Source organism: Dermacentor albipictus, chromosome 5 (genome assembly GCF_038994185.2).
Source record: "Dermacentor albipictus isolate Rhodes 1998 colony chromosome 5, USDA_Dalb.pri_finalv2, whole genome shotgun sequence".
Classification (NCBI taxonomy): domain Eukaryota; kingdom Metazoa; phylum Arthropoda; class Arachnida; order Ixodida; family Ixodidae; genus Dermacentor; species Dermacentor albipictus.
In genome coordinates, this window is record NC_091825.1 from 63,541,015 (window position 1) to 63,561,317 (window position 20,303).

A 20,303-nucleotide genomic window follows, 5' to 3' on the forward strand; every position below is an offset into this window, starting at 1 on the left:
CGCTGCGGATGAATCATTTAGAGCAGAAGGTGGAAACTGTTCTAGCAATGAATCAATCTCTGCTGACACTTTATCATCGTCTGCTAGAGAAACCAGGGACAACTCGGAAGTGGCGGCGACAACCAGACAGCCAAGATCAAGTCCGTCTTCATTACCAGTACCAGCTATAAACCCCCTAGACATCAGCCCAATCAACTTGAAAAGCAGGCAAAGGGAGGACAGCAGTCTACGTAAATGCTTTGAAGCAGTGGACAAAGAGGTGAAGACTAGGTTCGCCGACGTCCAATTCTTTATAAAGGAGGGAATTCTTTACCGAAGATACACACTGCGGTCAAAGAAACAAATGGAACAGCTTGTCGTACCCAGAAGCCTTCGTCATTTTGTGATGAAAATGGCTCACGAAGGGATCCTTGCCGGACATCAAGGAATAAAGCGAACCACAGACCATGTTAGCGAAGAGTTCTACTGGCCTGGATTCAAATCAGACATCACGCGATTTTTTAAATCGTGCGATACGTGCCAGAGGACTTTTCCTAAACATCAAATAGGTCGAATACCATTGGGAAGTACTCCCGTCATTGATACCCCGTTTCAGAGAGTTGCCATTGACATTGTGGGACCATTAACTCCCATGTCAGAGAAAGGGAATAAGTACGTTCTGACAATGGTCGATATGGCAACGCGGTATCCGGACGCTGTGGCACTGCCAAGCATTGAAACAGAAAGAATAGCTGAGGCACTTCTAGAGATGTTCTCTCGTGTGGGAGTCCCACAGGAGATCATCAGTGACAGAGGCACATCATTCTCGTCACGTCTGATGAAGGAGCTAAGCCTTGGGGGAAGGGGAGCTGGCGTGGTTATCGCTATGGAAGTGAGCAGCCTGTACATGATCATAACGACAGGGTTCCTATAACTGCGAGGCTTAGATACCTTAAGCCGTCTTCTCTCTTTCACGCAGTTGCCAACAACTCCATATCATCCGATGGCAAATGGCCTTGTGGAGAGGTTCAACGGCACCCTTAAACAAATGATAAGACGAATGTGTCAAGAGAGCCCGAAACAATGGGACCGGTACTTGGCACCATTGCTTTTTGTTTATCGCGAAGTCCCTCAGTCAAGTCTGGGTTTTGCACCCTTTGACTTGTTGTACGGCCGTTATGTCAGAAGGCCCATGGCTATATTGAAAGACTTATGAACAGGTGATCAGCTTGACGATGACACAAAAACCTCATTCGGGTATGTAGTTGAGCTACGGAAGCGTCTGGAAGACACTTGTCGTTTGGCCAAGGAGGAGCTTCAAAAAGCAAAACTTGTACAGAAGAAGCACTACGACCGGAAGGCCAGACCACGTCATTTAGCTGTTGGAGACAAGGTTTTGCTACTGCTGCCTTCGGACAACAACAAATTGATTCTTACGTGGAAAGGGCCATTCACTGTACTTGAGAGGAGAAATGACGTCGATTACGTCATTGACCTCGGGACAAGGACGACACTGTTCCACATAAATTTACGGAAAAAGTACGAGGAACGACCGCCTATATCACCGCCATTAACGAAAGCGTCAGCTGCTTGTCAGACTGATGACACCGAAAATGATCATGCACCGTCTCCTCCATCTTCCTCGCGTCACACGCTTTGCAACGTGACGATCCTAACAACATCACAATGGGTTCACTACTTAAGAAAAACAATTTATGATAACTCAAAGCGAAGCTCATTACTTTTCGAAGCGAGATTGGGATGCCTTAGAACAGGCACTTATAAAGGGAGATATAATAAGGAAGAAAAAGCATTTGCTTGCTGCGGTAAAGCTAGGGAAACTACGGAGCATGTTTGTTAGAATGTGAAGCTATCTACCCAGTGGTCGATTTAGGCCCCACTGGCCTCCTTGAAGCCCTTGGGTTCAGCGAAAGCAGTGGAAAAGTAAAGAACATGTCCGCTATAGGGATTAGTAAGAGGCAAAGGGAAGATTGGTGGAAGTAGGGAAACGACGAAAAACGGAGATGTACAAAAGCACAGTTCGCAATAGGGAATCAGAAAATTTGGTTGTGGGTGTTCATAGTGTTTTTTTTTATTGTTTCACCTAGGTAGGACATTAGGTAGTATATTAGCAAGAGCCTGGCGGCGCTACCCACCGCCCCGTTCCAAAGGGGATGCTCATAACATCCATCTATCCATCCATCCGGTGATTTTGCTCAACTTACGTTTGCCTCTGCAAAAGCGCACGAACCCCAAATCACAACCACTCCGGCCCTGACACCGTGCGATCACCTCTACTGTCGCACTATGCTCCATTCAGGCGTCAAAATGTGGAGCGGTAGAGTGAAGATGTGTGCAGTATAGTTGGCTGCACAAATAATGACTGGCGTATTAAGTAATGCGATTTAATCTGTGTGGTCAAGTGTACGGGCCGCTGCTACATAAGGACCGCCTTCGTTGCTGGCGGCCCTTCGCGCCCAGCTTTCCTCGAGGGTTTGTATAGTTTCAGAAAGTAAAGTTACAGGGCGGTGTTAACTAATTTAGACAATGAGTGGATAGCTTTTGTTTGCGCGTTCAACTTCACATTTATTCGTTATGCATCACAGAGCCTTCGAGTGGTAGAAATTACATCAAATGCTCAGTCCATAATTTACCCACTACTTGGTGACAGCGCACCAGGACTCATGCTGCAAGTTTCCTCTTAGTGCTGCGAGTAGGACATTCTCAGCGACATAACGAGTAGGTGTGGTGCAGCACGTGGTGGACATTGACCCGAAGAAAGGAAGGACGGAGAAGCGCTCACTCCCTTTAGGCAACGCTGAAACAGCCACGTCAGGAAGTTTCAACACTAACCAAAGCAGGCGCAGTTAAAGCAAGCGCTGTGTTTGTGTCTCTTTCCATTGTGCATGTGTGCATGTCGCTTTACACTTCAGCGCAATATAACTTCAGCGCAATATGGCGCAAGCGCACACCGTCACACTCGTTGGCACAACGGTTCCCGCAGCCACCCTAGCAATATCGTTTTTTTTTTTTCGTAACCCACGATTACAGGAGAAGCCAAGCGTCGGCAGCCATTATCGACAGTTTCAAAGGTGGTTACGCCGCACTTACGACTCTGGCCAGGTCTGCCTGAGTGCTCTGCTGGAGTAGCCTGTCTTCGGTAACCTCGTGTCGCTTCAGACGGCATCGCTGTTCGCTTTGGTCCCGCCCCATTCCGCCTGCACATCACAATTGAGTAATGCTATGTTCACATTACGGTCGTAACGCGCGTAACAGCTCTTTTGGCGTATCGAACGTAACGGCTGTAAAAAACGTTACGGCAGTTAAGCCGGCACCTTTGTTCACATTTACTGCTGCTTAAATTACGGCTTTTACAACAGGCCAATAAAATTTGGAGCTGCAGAATCGACGTCACCAGCGGTCCAATATGGCTCCTGCCAACATGCGAGCGCTGGCCGAGATCGAAGAAATTCACGCTCAAAACAAACTTATAGTCATGTATTCAATCGCCCAAAGACGACGAAGGTGGCGCAGAAGGGTTTGGGTGCGGCAAGTATCAGGGCCGTGGACGGCGATTTTCACAACCTTTTCGCCAAGCTCCGAGTTGGTGACGCTGCGATGTTTCATAACATCATGCGCATGTCGCCCCAGCAGTTCCGCTTCCTTGAAAACCTAATGAGACCACTCATCGAAGTTCGGAGCACGCATCTGCGGCCATCGATTTCCTCGGCGGTTAAACCAGATGAACTGAAAACAGTCTCGCAAGGCGCACTGCAAAAATTTTCACGAACACAGCCAATCGTGCGCACGGAAAGGCGGAATGGCACTTCCCGCACCCGGAGCTGTCTGCAGACGGGAGGACGGAAGTGTCGTCACCGGTTGTTGAAAGCCGAAAGCTTATCGGTCATTGGCTGCGTCGCAACGGTCGTAACATAACAGTCGTAAATGTTGCCGACCCTTTAACACTCTCACCCACGATTTTTGCGAAAATTGCGCACGTTGGTACCTTTATGTTCGCAGTCTGAACTAGAGGCATACGCTTGTTGCGCTTCCGCTTACGTATGTTACGAAAAATCGGCGCCTTACGAACGTAGTCTGAACATAGCATAACACGTTCTGTATGAAAATAACGTGACATTGAACAAGTTTACTCATCCATAAAGACTCAAATTGCGATTCACTGTTACTTAAGAGGAAGCTTTAATTTGAGCCCAACTCCGACGCGGCCTATGCAAATACATGTAAAAAGTAAAAACGCTTTTCTAAGGTAACCCCTGGAGCGATCTTAATGAAATTTGTTGCATTTCAGAGATAAAGTTAACTTCTAGTGACTGTTCGAAGCGGATTTTCGTTTCAGGCCTGAACGTTACTGAAAGGATATTCAGAAATTCGAAAGTTCGAAAAACATAGAAGCACGACGTTTACGAATAAATAGCGCTCCTTCAATAACATATCGCGATTCTGTAAACAGCGTCCGCTAGATCATTCAAAACGGAGAAAATTCAATATGTTAGTTTATCTATTAATTGAATTTTTTATATTGTCTACAAGACTTCGGCAAAAGCTGTATTTGTATTTACATTTTTTTTAGATTCACGTCTGACTTATAAATGCAACAAGCATCGTCAAGTTTGGTGGAGTGCTTGCCGAGAAAATTTTATTCTCCTTTTACGTGTATTTATATAGGAGCAACCGAGCTAAAGCTTCCTCTTAAGTTCATTGCGAGGCCCAGTGGAGTCCAGTGAACGATTGTTAGGTCAAGTGAGTCCTCGTAATTAGAGAGGGATTAAGCACCAATGTACTGTACAGTCAAGTCATGGCTTTTTATCTTCATAATATTCATAAAAAGAAGAAAGCTTTTGATCACCTACGACGAACACCAACACGTTAATTTTGACTGCATATAATTTTGAATATACTCAGTGGCTATGGTGTTGGACTGCCGAGCACCAGGTGGCGGGATCGCATCCCGGCCAGCGCGGCTGCATTTTGATGGGGGCGAAGTGCGGAAGCACCCGTGTACTTAAATTTATTTGCATGTTAAAAGACCCCAGGTTGTTGAAAGTACCGGAGTCCTCCACTACGGCGTGCTTCATAATCACAAAGTGGTTTCGGCACGTAAAAACCCCCCAGTTGAGAAATCAATTCTATATATTATATATATATATATATATATATATATATATATATATATATATATACATATATATATATATATAGGACATGCTCGTATGCAGCGTGGCTGAGTTTAGCAAGCTGGTCTAGTGTACGGCTGTACTACACACAATGAACTGAAATATAACCACACCGAGTAGGTATAGAACGTTCAGTAATTTAACAGACGCCCAACGTTCGCGGTATTTTCCGCGCTACCACTGGGCAATACTGGCACAATCGAATCGCGTAACACTGAAAACCATCAGCATCGCCAGTAAAGGGCTCAACTGCTATTCGAAGTAGTGCACGGCAAAGCATGTGCAAAGGAAAAGACATGTACAGAACATGATCTGTACAACAATCAGATGAAGCCTGCCGGTTCGTCGTATTTAGAAAAGTTCGCGTACATTACAGTAACTTTCATCATGCAAAAACGAACGTGTTTATATCTTGCTCGTGTTCTGAACTACAAGTTTTTTTTAAAGGAATTGATTGTATATTTGGAGGATATGGAACGCCCCTGAGTAGTACTCCCGTGCAGCAACTTCATGAATGATCGCCTCTTCACAAAGTCTGTAGAACTAAAGTGTACAAATCGAAACTATTACCTCTTCGAGAGTTTTTTTAGCTTAAACCTGCTCTCTCAACTTCTATGTAACGCCCATCAGGTATGGTATAGCATGGCTATTTCGCCACATGAAATCGTCTTTCATGTTAGGTCGCTAAAGTGAACGTCAACGGCACTGTGCTACACTTCTTGGTGTCAATCATTTTAAATCGCATTCGTTTAATTTACAAGATTAGGGTTTTTTATTGACCTGTATATTTATTATTGCGATAGCAACAACATGTACGCTCCAGGCGCATTTCCGCCATCGTCCTCCCCTTCGGCGTTGGCGTCGCCGTGATGTTCTGTATGAAGTCCAAGTGCGAACGCCGTGGCCCCGCGCCGTATGCTGTAGGCGCGAGTGAAGCGCGTGACGGTGAGCCGAGGATGGTGGCTCGATCTCGCACGCCAAGGGAAGGCGTGGAGCAAGCACGCCGTCTTGCAACGCGCGCAAGGCATCGGGGGGAAGGGGAGGGAGGGGGGAGCGTTCAGTTCTGACGGCGGCTGCATGTGGCGCGGCTGAGCGCGGCCGCACAGGCCTTATCTTGAAGGCGATCTGCGATGAGTATTAGCGGCGAGAATTAGGAGTGGCGCCCTCTCGCGAGTGACGTCACGGCCAGGACGCCGCTCGCTTCAGCTCGCTCGGCTGCCGCGCGCGCTCGTTCCCTTCGTGTATGCTTGGGGTATGGGTGGCTCGAGCCGTACGTATTGAAGAATACGCCGGCTTCTTTCAGCTGCCATACCTTAACCACAGTTTCTTCTTCAAAAGCGTGTGAGTCGAGAAACTTTGCGGCTTGGATATCGCAAGCTAAGTGGCGTTAAAGGGGTGTGCTAGGTTTTGCAATGCATATATGCGCCGTGTCTATCGGTAAATTTTGACTAAAAAAAGAATATCTGCAAATTAAACGCGCGAAGTTGTGTATGATGCTTGGCTAAACACTTAACATTCCTTTAGTATTTAGCTATGAGAGGCATTGCATTTTACGTGGAAAAAAAATATGGTAATTGGCGTCAACATGTTATCCGATGTTAGAAAGACACTGCCCAGCGAAGCTGTCATCATGATTCCTATTACTCTGGTGTGTTGTTCTATTCAAATATGGTCATTCATTAATGCGTAAAAAAATAGTTAGGCGCGCATTTCTTATGGAAAAGTTTGCTGCTACTTTCATCCCCCTCTGAAACAGGTCTCCAAAAAACGAATTGCTCATGGCTGCTAACACGACGGCGCGTCATGTAGAGTATTTACATAGTTAATTCACAAACACCATAGTAGCAATCACCTGATCGAGAGAAAAGTTTCGTTGTTAAGATCGAGAGCCACTCAATTGAAAGTGATGAAATGTTTCATAGTGGCCCTCAGTAGCCTTTATCGACAATACGGCACACCCCTGATCACGTAACGGTAGCAATCGACCGTCCGTATGGCGAGGCACGCTATGTTTGCGAAACCCATCAGTCACTACAACTTCGAATTAAAACCATAAAGCATTTTTTTACAGCGCCAACTTAAATGGCTAAAGTATTCTCGAGCTACTACACTGCAGTTTAGATTGCCTACAAAAGGAAAATTCAAGCAACTTCTGTCTCACCATGTCTCGATCCAGCGTTATTTAATTATACAAACGGATAACTATTCGCTTCGTCGGTACATAAAAGAGAACCTTGCAGGCTAAATGAAGTTTGCTCCAATCCAATCGCACACATTCATAAAGAAAGCACCACAAGCCTTGCATATACTTTCACTTGATTTCTGACCCTCCACCGGGGGAATTTCGATATCTTCAATATGTCCCATACTACTAGTCATTGACGCTTCGACTTCTTTCTGGCTGCAGCTATGCGGTCCAGCAGGCATACTTCACTAAAAAAATTGGGCCGAGCAGCCTGTGTAAGTTCGCCAAACAGATTCGTCATGTATATTCCTCAAGCAACAATTGCACCAGTAAATTTCTCAAGTGAGTTTGATTTGATTTATTAATTTCCATTTACACGCACACATGTACAGAGGAGTGGTAAATGGAGGTGGATGAGGAAAAAAAGCCGCACAGACGCGGCTTGAGGTAACCTCACCCCCTTAGGTACAATATGGCTGCATGCAGTAACCCATCAAGCGCCATATAAATTACATTTATATAGTGGCCAAAAAACATTGCAGTTATACAATATATGAAAGGACAGTGAAATATTTACACAATAACAATGCAAAACACACTGCGGCATTGAAATAAATAAATGATATACACTTGGTAACATAGACAAAAAAAGAGGAACATAACATACATTATTAATCATTAACAAACGCGCTCTAAAGAGGTGAGTTGAACGTGTAGCACGGAAAAGGGAATATATATTGGTACATTTCTATTTGTAAGCTCTGTAAATAGCTGTAAGCATTCATTAACTTTACTTCAAATTTCCGCCGCTTAAAAAAAAAATGAACACGTGAAGAACCACCTAATGTTGACAAGCAGTTAAAGAAGCAAGTGAGGCGTGCAGAATCTAAGCTCCAGTATTAGTTAAGTCCCCGTGCTATTGCCGAGCGTTTCTGTGAGGAAATGCAAAAATTCGATATAATACCATGAACTACTCGTCGTGAGCAAACCTGTTTTAGCGGAATAAAATCAACGTAACTGCTGTAGAAGTCATATATAGCCAGCTTTGTGACATACTTGTTGCACCGCGGCAGGTATGGTATCATAACTGGATTCCTATAGGCTATGCTTTTGCGATTGTCTATCCGCGTATGAAAAACCGCGTATCTATTGAAAAACGGTAAGTACACATGTACACTGTACATGTTTCATGTACATGTACATGTTTCAAACAGGGAAAAGTGGCAGCTGGACTACCAAGTCATCCAAGCAACTCAGGGCTGTCCAGAGAGCCCGCGATATCGCCGAGAGTCTCAACCTCCCGGCTCCGTCGTGGGTGCGGCCCGCAGACGCTGCCCCCTAACGGGGACACTCATCGTCTTCTCAGGACCAAAATAAAAGTTCTTTGTCTGTCTGTCTGTCTGTCTGCGTCGCTTCGGCTGGCACTGTAGCGTTGCCTTCGAGAACTGCATTGTTGTCTAATAATTTAGCTCTTTGAATAAATGTTCGCAAAGGAAGACGTCGTAAAAATATGTTTGAGACGACCACCATAAGTATACAAGCAGAGAGAACGAGGGCGAACAAACGAAAACACCGCAGAAAGCGCCCGGACAACGCCCGAACTGTAGCAGACGACAGGCGCGAGTCCGTGCCCTGACGTCACGCGAGCGGCGCTCGCAGCGCCGCTCGTGTTCATTCTCGGGGCTAATAGTCAGCCGCGCGGGCCCTGTCTTTAAAGCAGTCTGCGATGGAGACAGTGTGTGCTGAATGCCGATAGCTTCGTGTGCGATGTGTTCTCACCGCTTAGTTGACGTTGAAGTGAGGCGCCGTGCGAACACCAATTCGCTCACGGCTGCTGCCGCTATTTTTTCGAGTGAGATGTGTTTATGTTTACCTGTGCCTGTGTAACACCACGCATCTAAATTTAGTTAAGCGAATGTTTACGATTTCATACAGCCGACAAAACTTATCCTTACTTCGCATAGTTGTCTGCTAATTTGCCATCGCAATGGATGCTTCGCCTTCCGGTCTAAACTGCTACTTCTTGTCATGCTGTATTTATACCTTTTAACATTTTGATTTTAGTTACGTCGATGAATGGCTTGCTAGTATATACCACTTTCTAGCAAGACGCATTCCGATGCAGTTGCTTACAAACAAATTGAAAGATAAACGACTTGCACGGCTTCTTTAAGGGAGTCTTTTAAGCTACTCAGCTAAAGTTGTGACAACCCCCTGCCAGAAAAAGTGGCAGCTGGACTACCAAGTCATCCAAGATGGCAGACACAGGCAGAGAGACAAACAGCTCGCGAAAAGTGCGTGAAGTACGCTAAGAATGGTAATCCCATTAGAAATACGGGACGTTCTCAAAATGTAATGCCTTGCGAAGTGACGCAATGGAAGCGTTGTGGCGGCCATTGCTCAGAACGACACCATCAAGCTTACACCCACCTGCCAGCAGCTTCTTGGACTTTGTATGGCGCTTCCAGCGTCCCTGCTGTTCGCTCACGTGTTGCCCGACCTTGCCGAAAGCCTTGGTTCACACGCTTGGGAAGCAAAAAGCAAAAACAGGGAAACGTGTTTGAAACCAACGCCATAACTGTTTACGGAATGCCACATAGAGATATCAGCATTACAATTTTTGTAAAACTGCCCATTCACGACACATTACTTTTTCTTAAGACACTGAAGACTGCATGCAGAAGACCGCCTGCTCTGTCTTAAAGCGAGGCTTTCTTTGCGAACCACCCCGCCCTCTCTCGCTGACCGTGGCTCGCGCCTACTGCTGCTGCTGATGGTGCGTTTCCTCCGAATAGCTCACACTCGGTAGTGGAAAGGCGGCGCCACCTAAGGGCGATGGCTCACACTACTTCGGCCACAGTAGTGGGGGTACAGGGGGTAGCTGGCCTGCTCATGCGCATCATCGGTCACTCGTGCAAAGCCAGAGCGGGCGGTGACGCGGAGAGCCGCGATGAGATGGAAAAGAGGGCACCAGAGGAAATTGCCTCACATTGCGCATGCATTGTATTGTATTGTATTGGGTTTTATGGCGCATAAGCGACTTAGGCTATCTTGCGCCAAACACATGGTATAACTTATTTCAAAATTGGGTATCCTCAGCGAGGTCCTTGTCCGGACAAGGCCTCTGAGGAGCCCAACAAACCAAATTAGGACCTCAGCATTCTTCCACGCCTAGCAACCACGTGGACGGTCGCACCTGTGCGTCCGAGGGGAGGTCGGGCAACCCAAACAAACGGTGCCGAAAGGTGTGCTACTTCGGCGCCAAAACGCCAAATTGACCACCACGAACACATGTCATTAACCATTATAATAGACGTGTGTTTCGTTTACAAGACATCGCATTTCCTCTATAGAATACCATAATAAAGCATTCGGTTTCACTTTGCACTCACATTCGACATGCACAAACACGTGTTTGAGCACTCCTTGCGTATATACGGCAAGCATCGCTGTATTTAGATTTTACCAGGACACGGTGGATCTGCTGCATTTTTTCGGTGCTCTATACAGATTGCAAAAGAATCGGGCTTCCCACATTCGAGTGCAGCCTACGCGGTCATGTGACGTAGAACAGCGTAATTGTTACACAGGGCGTCACAGTTAACATTAGCCAAGCTCGTAAAAAGACGCAGTTTCGCCCGAAAGGCGCAGCACCGATTTCGATAGCAAATTAGTAGATACCTATACGAAACACGGATAGCAGTATAAACCGCCGCATTAACTTCCAGTCGTTTGCTCACAAACTAAATTAAAAAGCACAGTGTCAGGCGCGCAAGTAAACATGAACATGTATAGCACACAACTACGAGCCACAATGGTCAGGTCATGAAACACGACGCCGACACGACCGGAACGCAGAGTGTGCGCGAGCAGTTTAATCGGCGTAATCCGGCTTCCGCCTGATTGAGCGGGCTCAGCTAGACAACTGCAGCCTATGTAACCGTCTGTTTCCCACTATCGTAAATACCTGCCACTCCAGCGGCCTTCGTAATCCACGGTGCAGTTTCCGGACATTAAAGTCCAGAATTTTTTTATTAAATCCCGCTTGCTATGTTCACCCGGAGCTCTTCGAGATAGCAAACGTATAGTATAGTGTAGCAATGAGTACCACTAGTATAGCAGGAATATTACAAAACTGAAGTATTCCTATAGTAGTTCGTATGGTACACAAATTAGCGTAACCTTACAACAAAGAAAGCTCCTCTTTCGGGTAAAAGAGCGACAGCAACACAAAAAAGGTAGCCAGGAGCCACATAAAAATGCACATACATACAAAAGTACATCTCTGCAAAGCTTACAGGGCCCGTTTTACAAGACGCAACGACAGCATTGCTCCCGTATCGAAACACAAAAAAGGTAGCCAGGAGCCACATAAAAATGCACATACATACAAAAGTACATCTCTGCAAAGCTTACAGGGCCCGTTTTACAAGACGCAACGACAGCATTGCTCCCGTATCGAAACAATTCCAGGAGCGAATTAGGTTCCAAGGTGGCTACGATGAACTTACTGCACTGGGTAGGGTCGACCTTCCCCCTAAGCGGTGGGCAACCGGTCTTCGATATCCAGATGTGGGCGAGACGCCACCGCTGTTCGCTTCGGTCTCGCCCCCGACCGAGGTCTGCATTCCACGACGTCGATCGCCCTCGGGAAAAGTAGACGGGGGGAAGACGGTGGTCGCCGCGATCGCGCTGCTCCGTTGAAGGTCGCTGCTCTCTCCCGTCCTGCCGCGGTTCCTGCTCGACTGGCTTCCCCGCAAAACGTGCACAGCAGCAAACACGTAACTACTCAGACTTGTACGTCACGGATTAGATATAATCAATCACTTGCAATCAGTTACCCTTCTCGCTAGTGTTGTAATTGATCGATGCTTTTTTTGCGTGGCAACGCTAAGTGTTCTCGCCTTCTTTTCCTTAGGTTGAAAATGAGAAGCAAGGCGCACAGGCTTTTAGCTTGACGGATGCTAAACGGCTAAGTCGTAAGGCGACAGACAGTTCAAGGCGCCATGCTTCGCACCAAAACACTGTGGCAACACTGACGTTCAGCAACTTGGACCAGTTGGTTGCAAAAAGCACGGGCAAGCGATTGGACGACAATTGCGCAGACCGGTAGCAGAGGGCATTGACGCTATCTTCCTGTGCTCAGGTATCTCTAGAAGCAAAATTCGTAAATCTCTAGTTGAACTTTCATTTCCTAGATTTATGCATTCATGCTTAGTTTTTTCAGAAGTTGACAGTCTGCGCTTACAGCGCGAAAAAACAAGAGCAAATGCTGAAAAACTCAAACACGCGTATCAGATGTACCTCAACTCACCTTATTATGCAAAGGTCCTTGCGAATAACTTTCTATTGGCACTTAGTTGCTTACGTGCATGAAGTTGGTGTAGTTAATCCGTACCTTCAATTTCCCCTAGAAGTCACGCATTATCATTTTGAAGTCGCCTCTCAAAGTCGATATTGGCGAAAGTGATTGACTTGCCCTCGGGATTTGTCCTATCTGCGGATGCATGCAGCAACCGTAGCGCTGAAGTCTACGTAAGAGATTTTGACGAATTTTGTTTAGAGTCATTCAATTGTGGGCTGAGGAGCACTACGTTGATTTAGGCTTTACAAAAAACGTATCGGCGTTCAACACAAAAATCTCTGTCTACAACTTGCTCTCCAGCCCGCTGAAACCGTTCTTAGCTTGCGTCTGGAGATTGGTTTCCACTTAAGTTTCAGCGGATTACTTACTGTACCAACAATGTTAGACAAGATACAGTGTCAATATGGAACTCGTGCATCGGCTACTTTTGTTTTCTTACACACCTGCTATTTACATCTGCGGTATACCGAGGCCGCATCGTGTAACGATTTGATCTTTTCCTTTACAATATTTATTGCGCAAGTGGTTGATGCCGTCCCAGCCTACGACGAAATGCACAATAGTAGGAATGGAAAAGTATAATCACGGTATAAAGGACCAAGGTGTGCAGATCCGTCGTTGGAAACTGCTTCCAGTGTTCTCAGTGCTCTCAGTGTTAAAAATTCTTAGATGTTGCCACAAGGACGCCGACCCCTAAATCGGTTCCAGCAAATTTATATCTAGGGATAACTCCCTAGAATTGGTACCACTGACCGGAGGGCTTACTTCACAGGCGGCAAAATCACCCATTTTGTTCCCAAACGCTCGCGTAGGTCCTTGCTTTGTTGCACAGTAGCAACCAACGATCTTGCATGGCTCGTATCCCCTCGGTCTCATCGTGCCTCCGTCTCCGACCATGGTACATTGTAACCGCGGAGCGCATGCAGTTTTGCGTCATGACGCCTTTGCAAGTGTCGACAACCACAGGGATTGCCTCTTCAGTGTGTGTGTTCCTTCGTTGGTTCTCAGTTTTCTTTCACTATATTTCGCCGAGTGCAAAAAGAAAACATCAGTTGTCAGTCGACATCTGCGTCGTTCTCCTCCTTGCTGGAGTCTTTTGCGCTGTTTTCCCTATGAACTCCACGACGTGTTCCCGGCTTGAAGGGCCAACATTGGTAACCGTGCGGCGCAAATAAACATTCATGAATGTCAATCGAAGGCTCTCAACGCCAATGTGGCCAGGGACTGTGAGCATTCATATCGGTGCGATGCAAGCTGGTCGATAACACGACCAGAACTCTATGTCAGTCTCTCGGGTCAGGTTGCCGGCATAACTGCCAGAACTTATTACGTCCAGCGACACGTATATCCCCAGTTGAGTACCTATTACTCATTCTCATTTCAGCTATGTTGTACCCTGCTAAGTAATTTTTGCTCTTTTTCGCGCAATAAAGTAAGTTCACGAACAGCATTTGCATTTGCCATACATTTCAGAGTACAATAACGCGATACAACAACGATAAAAACTGAAGACTCCATGCAAACTAATGCCATATTTACATAATAAAAGTTTCTCGCTAACTTAATTATGTTTCCTTCTAACGATAACGTTTCATCTCTAACTCTAGGTTTTGTCTAACTTTTAATCTGATGATATCTTTTTTTTTCAGTTTGAACAGGATACTGAAAACACTACAAGGTCATCACCATTCACACAGTCATGGCTTGGACACCAAATTTCGCTGAGATGAGGCCATGTCTTTGGCTACGAACTGGTTTTCGCGCTTGAAGACGCAGACGATACAATGGGGATACAAGACACACAAAGCGGTAATTACAGTTACGCATACTTACAACTTACAGCAATGCATAACAAACTCGCCCAAATGACCCCTTTGACATATCTTTGGCATTGCAAACGTTGTCGGCGGTTCGAAATATAGGACCTTGCAGCTGTCTTAGTGCATCCTGTTTCGACTGTCTGCGGCTGAACGCTAGATGTAAAAATCAGTGCCAGATGGCTAGCGGGAATTTCTTTGTTGTCACGTCAAGTTTTGATGCACTGGGGTAATAACTAATAATTAATAATAATTATTAAGACAAATCTCCAGGAAGCTTACAATACCCGTTTTAAAAGACACAGCGGCATCAATCACCTGTACAGAACAACGTTCAACAAGATGTACTAAAGCATTGCAGAATTTTACGAGCAGGTAAGTTGAACTGCGGCCAAGATAAACTTACTGCTCTTGGCAGGCTCGGCCTTCCCCTGAGCCGTGCACAGTGTCTTCGGTAGCCTTATGTGGCTTCAGATACAGCCGCTGTTCGTTTCGGTCTCGCGCGGGTCACGTTTATCGTCCGTGACGGCATTCAACCTCGCGGAAGGTAGAGTGCAGGCCGTGCTCTCCACGATATCACTGCCGCTGTTCGCTCCCGAGCTGCCCGGTCTCGCCCATCCACTTCCAACTGGCTTCTCTGCAAAGCGCGGAAAGCGGTTAAGGTATAAAAACAATGCGAGTGATTCTGCGCGCACCGGAGATTGCTGACGCTCAACTGGGCCGCTTGCCAGTGAAGCCATATACAGGGCGTTTCACGTAACTTGAACCAAGGGCTTAAAGAAAGTGGTTAGTCGCGTCTGTATGAAATCAACGACATATGGTTTTCCTTCATGTGGCGCTACCTTAATAGGTTTTCTGTTATTCTGCCTAAATAGTTAATTAAGACGAAATATGCAAAAAATATTTCACTATAGTGCCCGGTGCATTTCATTGCGTTGTACAGGGGATTCAGAAACGACTGATGCAATTTTTTGGCAACGTACATGCTGCGTGGTGATTTTCTTGCGGAATTCAAAGAAATCTCTCGAAATATGAAATATAACCACGTGACTGCGCTCATGCGCAATCGTATTCCAGCGCCCTCAATCGCGGTTCCTGCGAAAGAACCGTGCGCGCGCACCTCGGCGAAGCGAGCGGCCGCGGCTGTAGGCATCGGCTTCACAGTGAGTCAGCATCTTTGGCGGTGGCACGCCGAAAGGAAGCGCCGTCGTCCCTGATAAGCGCTAGGCTCGACGCACTGTTAATAATAATAATAATAATAATAATAATAATATTTATTGTTGCCATCTTACAATAATCGTACATCAGAAGGCAGGCCCGTCAAAGCCAACGAAGTGGCTTGCGTGACTTGGCCCGGCATGTCGGCAAACAAAGTCAAAATGGCAACATGTACAGAAATGACAAGCTCGTGAAGTTCATCACACAAAATGAAACAGAAAATCAGCTGAAATCAGTGACAAAAGAAATACAAGAAACAAGAAAAGAGAAATGCAGTATTATACATATCTTACAGTGCCTTCAACATTTTTTTCAAGTTTCGTTTCGAAGTTGCAGTAAATATATGATCAGGAAGATCATTGAATATTCTTGGGACATAAGCATACCTACTAGCCTTACCACGTTTAATAATAATAATAATAATAATAATAATAATAATAATAATAATAATAATAATAATAATAATAATAATAATAATAATAATAATAATAATAATATAAATAATAAAATAATAATAATATAATGTCTTTATTTCTGTCCCGTAATAGTACACGACACGGGAGACCTACAGTAAAAGCTGTCATGAATGACAGCTTGACAGAGCCGTAGGCCCCCCATACACGGGGCCGTTACATAACGACAAGAAACGCATATAATACATGGTCACATTTGAAATTACACACCCTCCGTGGTTGCTCAGTGGCTATGGTGTTGGGCTGCTGAGCACGAGGTCGCGGGATCGAATCCCGGCCACGGCGGCCGCAATTCGATGGGGGCGAAATGCGAAAACACCCGTGTGCTTAGATTTAGGTGCACGTTAAAGAACCCCAGGTGGTCAAAATTTCCGGAGTCCTCCACTACGGCGTGCCTCATAATCAGAAAGTGGTTTTGGCACGTAAAACCCCCAAAAGAAAGAAGAAAATTACACATTACGAGCGTACAATGTAACGTACGCAAAAAAACAAGGCAAAATAGAAATACAAATTGCAAGTTCACTCGTACAATAAAACATCACGTCAACGACGTAGTAATCACAAAAGAACAAGGCGCTCTCAAACGGTTGAGAGCGCCTTGTTCATTCTTTTCTCCTGACAGCGAAGGAGTTCGTAGAGCAGCCATGCAGCGTTTAAGAATATGGAGCAATATGAGCGAAGATATCAGCGTTACTTAATGCAGGAGTGGGCGAGAGTTTAGAACAAAAGACATCACGTGACATAGGTAGAGTCGATGTTAGTGGTATAGCGCTTCAGGAAAACTGCTTCTTGCCTTACTAGGTATTTGCTGAAAGATATTTATGCTAAAAGGGCACGCATTAACAGGAAGACATGTGTTGTCGCCAGTCTTCCGTTTTGTGATAGAAGTGTGAAGCTGCGTCCGTGGGAGGCATACGCGATACATATTTAGGAACTCTTTGCCACGATTTTGCGCTCCTCTTACCCTCCAACAATAACGAACGCCCTTATCGTAAAAAAAAGTTATTGATAGCGGCAGCCAGGGTTCGGCAGCGAATCCATATCTATAAGTACGTACGACGTTATCCGAACAGGCGAAGCCAGCCAGGCACTGGTAGCATATCGCGCCGGGACCTTCAAAAAACGGCCGTGCCAAACTTACCTGCGTCCTTCGCCACGAGCCAATGAGCCATCGCCGGCGCCATTCCGTTGCCCCTAGCCCGGTCGCTGTTCGCTTCCGTCCTGTCTCCCCGATCCTCCTGGAAGGGGTTCTGCTGAAAGCGTGCAAAGAAAGTAACCTATACTTAGTCTTACGCAAACAAAAACTAACGAATAATGATCTGCTTTGATGACAGAGACGTTCATGAAATGTGAAGATAGGAAAGGCGAAAGAAGCAAGCGGTTAATTTCCATGAAATTGAAAGTTCTCCGATTTAATGCATAGTCCATTAGTCTACCTACAACATTTGTGAGAGCCATTCTAATGTTACTACGCTATGGACACCGCGTTGTAAATGGCATCCATGGTTTAGGCTTATCCACCGTAGCGTGTTCTTGAAGTGGTTCAATACGAGCACACCTTTAATGAAACGCGTAGCATACATTATCTGTCGCTCACAAACACGCATACGCATATATAACAAGTATTCAAAAACATCGCCCATCAACAGAACATCAACTGCAAACACATTTCGATGTTGAGTCAAAAATAATTCCACTACCTTTTCCCTACGGGCGTCTAAATAGTTCCACGGCCAATCTAACGCAGGCGTCGATTGTCTGCAGTGGCCGAGGTTCTGCAACTGGATACGGACGCCCAGACAATTTACGTACTCACGAAGAAACTGCTGGACGGTGATACAAAAGCAGAATGGCTGCTAAGAGGTTAGCTTCAGACGTAGAACAGTAGGCAAAAGCTACGGTCTATCCTTCGACAGACTGCTGCTGTTTCCGCCTCTGCTGCCTTCCTCGAGCCGCCGCTTCAACGTTCCACGCTCGAGCCACGAGACTCTCTCGTGCGCCTCTTCTTCCGCTTCTTTTCCCCGTGCCATTGCAATATCACGCTCGTGCCTTCGTCGCCGTCGTCGTCGTCATCGTGTTGCAGCGGTGGCACGCACACGGTAGCAGGAGCACCTCGCGATAATTGCAGGCACGGGAATTTTTACTATGCGATTTCGACGCAACCTCCTCCACGCCGATAGTAGTAGTAAATTCAAGGCTTACTCGCGACCCCGAAAAGTACAGAGACGGCGTAATCCGGCGCATACTCGTCATGACAAACAGTATTGCAATTCTAAATTATGAACACTCGAGGTGCGACGGCGCCACAGCGGCTGGCGCTGTCTCGCCGTTCTGCTATCCACGACGCATGCACAGCTTGCGCGTGGAGGATTAGAAGGACTCAAGAGACGCGCGTTTGGCTCGAAGGGAGACGGCGCAAACAATGCTAAAAGGACCGTTGTAAGGACCATTCAGCCTGCATTCAACATCGAATTCATTGCGTTCTTCTATTGTGTATTTTCTTGAATCACTCCCTATAATGCATGGAGCCAGACACGCGCTCGCAGGGTCGAAAGCGTCGGCCTGGTCCACACTTTTAATGTGTATCCCTGGCATGTCTCTGTTTGTATCAATCGTGCCTCTTATGTGCGTGAAATTGTGGCCGAGAGAAACATCGCTCAACTTGCCTTTGGTTTCTGTCGTCGCATCTTCCTGCCATGCGATTTGACATTTCAAATTAGACGAGATTTTTCAAAGTGGGTGATCCACGCAGTGTGATCCACGCAGTGTGCCCCATGCTTTGTTTTGTTTCCTTCGCGCATCTCTGCAATGATCACTCCATCAGGGAACTTATCTTCTACATCAGCTACAGCTTGTCTGTAGAATGAATTTCTCTGCAGTGTCAATGATAAACACGGTAAAATATACTACAGTGCCTGTACTAAACTGCATGGTAAGATGTCGTGGTCAGCCATTTAATTCCGGCTAAAATTTCAATTAACCGATGCTCGTTTCCATCGAGCGGCATGTGGAGAGCATTCGCCTTGCTTTATTTAGTTTTACTTCATATTACTTTACAACCTTACTAACTCCCATATCCAATAAGTTCGCATGATATATGGGCAAAAACAGTTGTTTTTATGGGATCCAATATCTTTAATATCGGGCTATCCGATATTAGAGTTCTGGCGCTGATGGGTCTTTTTGTTTCACAGCCCATTTCATAAGTCTTTACAGGTCGAACGGAGGTGTGCCTTAGCCGATAAAGCTTGAAATGTCTGCAACAAATTGCGCACTTGTAGCCCTCCTGATGAGCCCTACTTTGATTAATCACACGCAGTATGACATAGTGAGGTCTCTTAAGCGCGACCACTCTATCTCGCACGGACAAACGTACTGCCAAGCTACGCCTCTCTGTACGCCACGCGCTAGGCTCAATTTGCCTTTGATTACGTCATACCCGGCGCGACTATGGCCCCATCTCCTCACACACAAATCCACGGTCGAGTAACGTTTAACGCGAGAGCGTTAACGAGATTAACGCAAAAAGGTTATTGGCAAAAAGATTTTTGACAAACGCATACAACACGCGCTAAGAAACTCCTCCGTAGTACATCGGCTGAGTCACATATTCAGGGAGCAAAAGTCCCCACATTTCCTCTCTCGCACCCGCTCTTATACGCTGCACCTAATTAATACGCAGACCGGCCGCGGCGTCGGCCATTTGCGCGCGCCGGCGCGACGGGCGTCTCGGGCGCCACGAAGCGGCGCGCCCGGTTCCCTCCAAATACCTGCAGCTGGCACCCGCCTCCGTCGCATCGCGGCCCAAGCAAGAGGCCGCCTTTCTACCACAAAGCCCGCCTTCGTGCATAGCGTTGGCCACCAGCGTTTCCCGGTAAACATCACGGTTACATGCCTCTCGCCGCAAAGCGTGAAAGGCAGTCAGGGGTCTTTGAATGCAATTGCGCTCCACTCTTAAAGGCGTAGCTTAAGCGCCCTCCAAATTTTTTTCGTTTAGACAGCAATATCAAACTAAAGCACGTGGCATTTATTCATTCATCATAAGGGTTACATTACGATACAGCTAGTGGG

At 46.3% G+C, this 20,303-nt stretch overlaps 1 protein-coding gene across 2 annotated transcripts in view; it reads right to left on the reverse strand.

The window, feature by feature from the left end:
- Positions 1-20,303, reverse strand: part of LOC135912364 (uncharacterized) — a 337,983-nt gene that overhangs the window by 95,227 nt on the left and 222,453 nt on the right. For both annotated transcript variants that reach the window (XM_070538422.1, XM_070538423.1), the window contains exons 54-58: positions 17,374-17,482; positions 14,948-15,178; positions 11,871-12,108; positions 9,790-9,884; positions 3,091-3,197 (exon numbers count right to left, since the gene is read on the reverse strand). The gene's annotated coding sequence lies outside the window, so the exon portion shown is untranslated. The remainder of the gene's footprint in view (positions 1-3,090; positions 3,198-9,789; positions 9,885-11,870; positions 12,109-14,947; positions 15,179-17,373; positions 17,483-20,303) is intronic.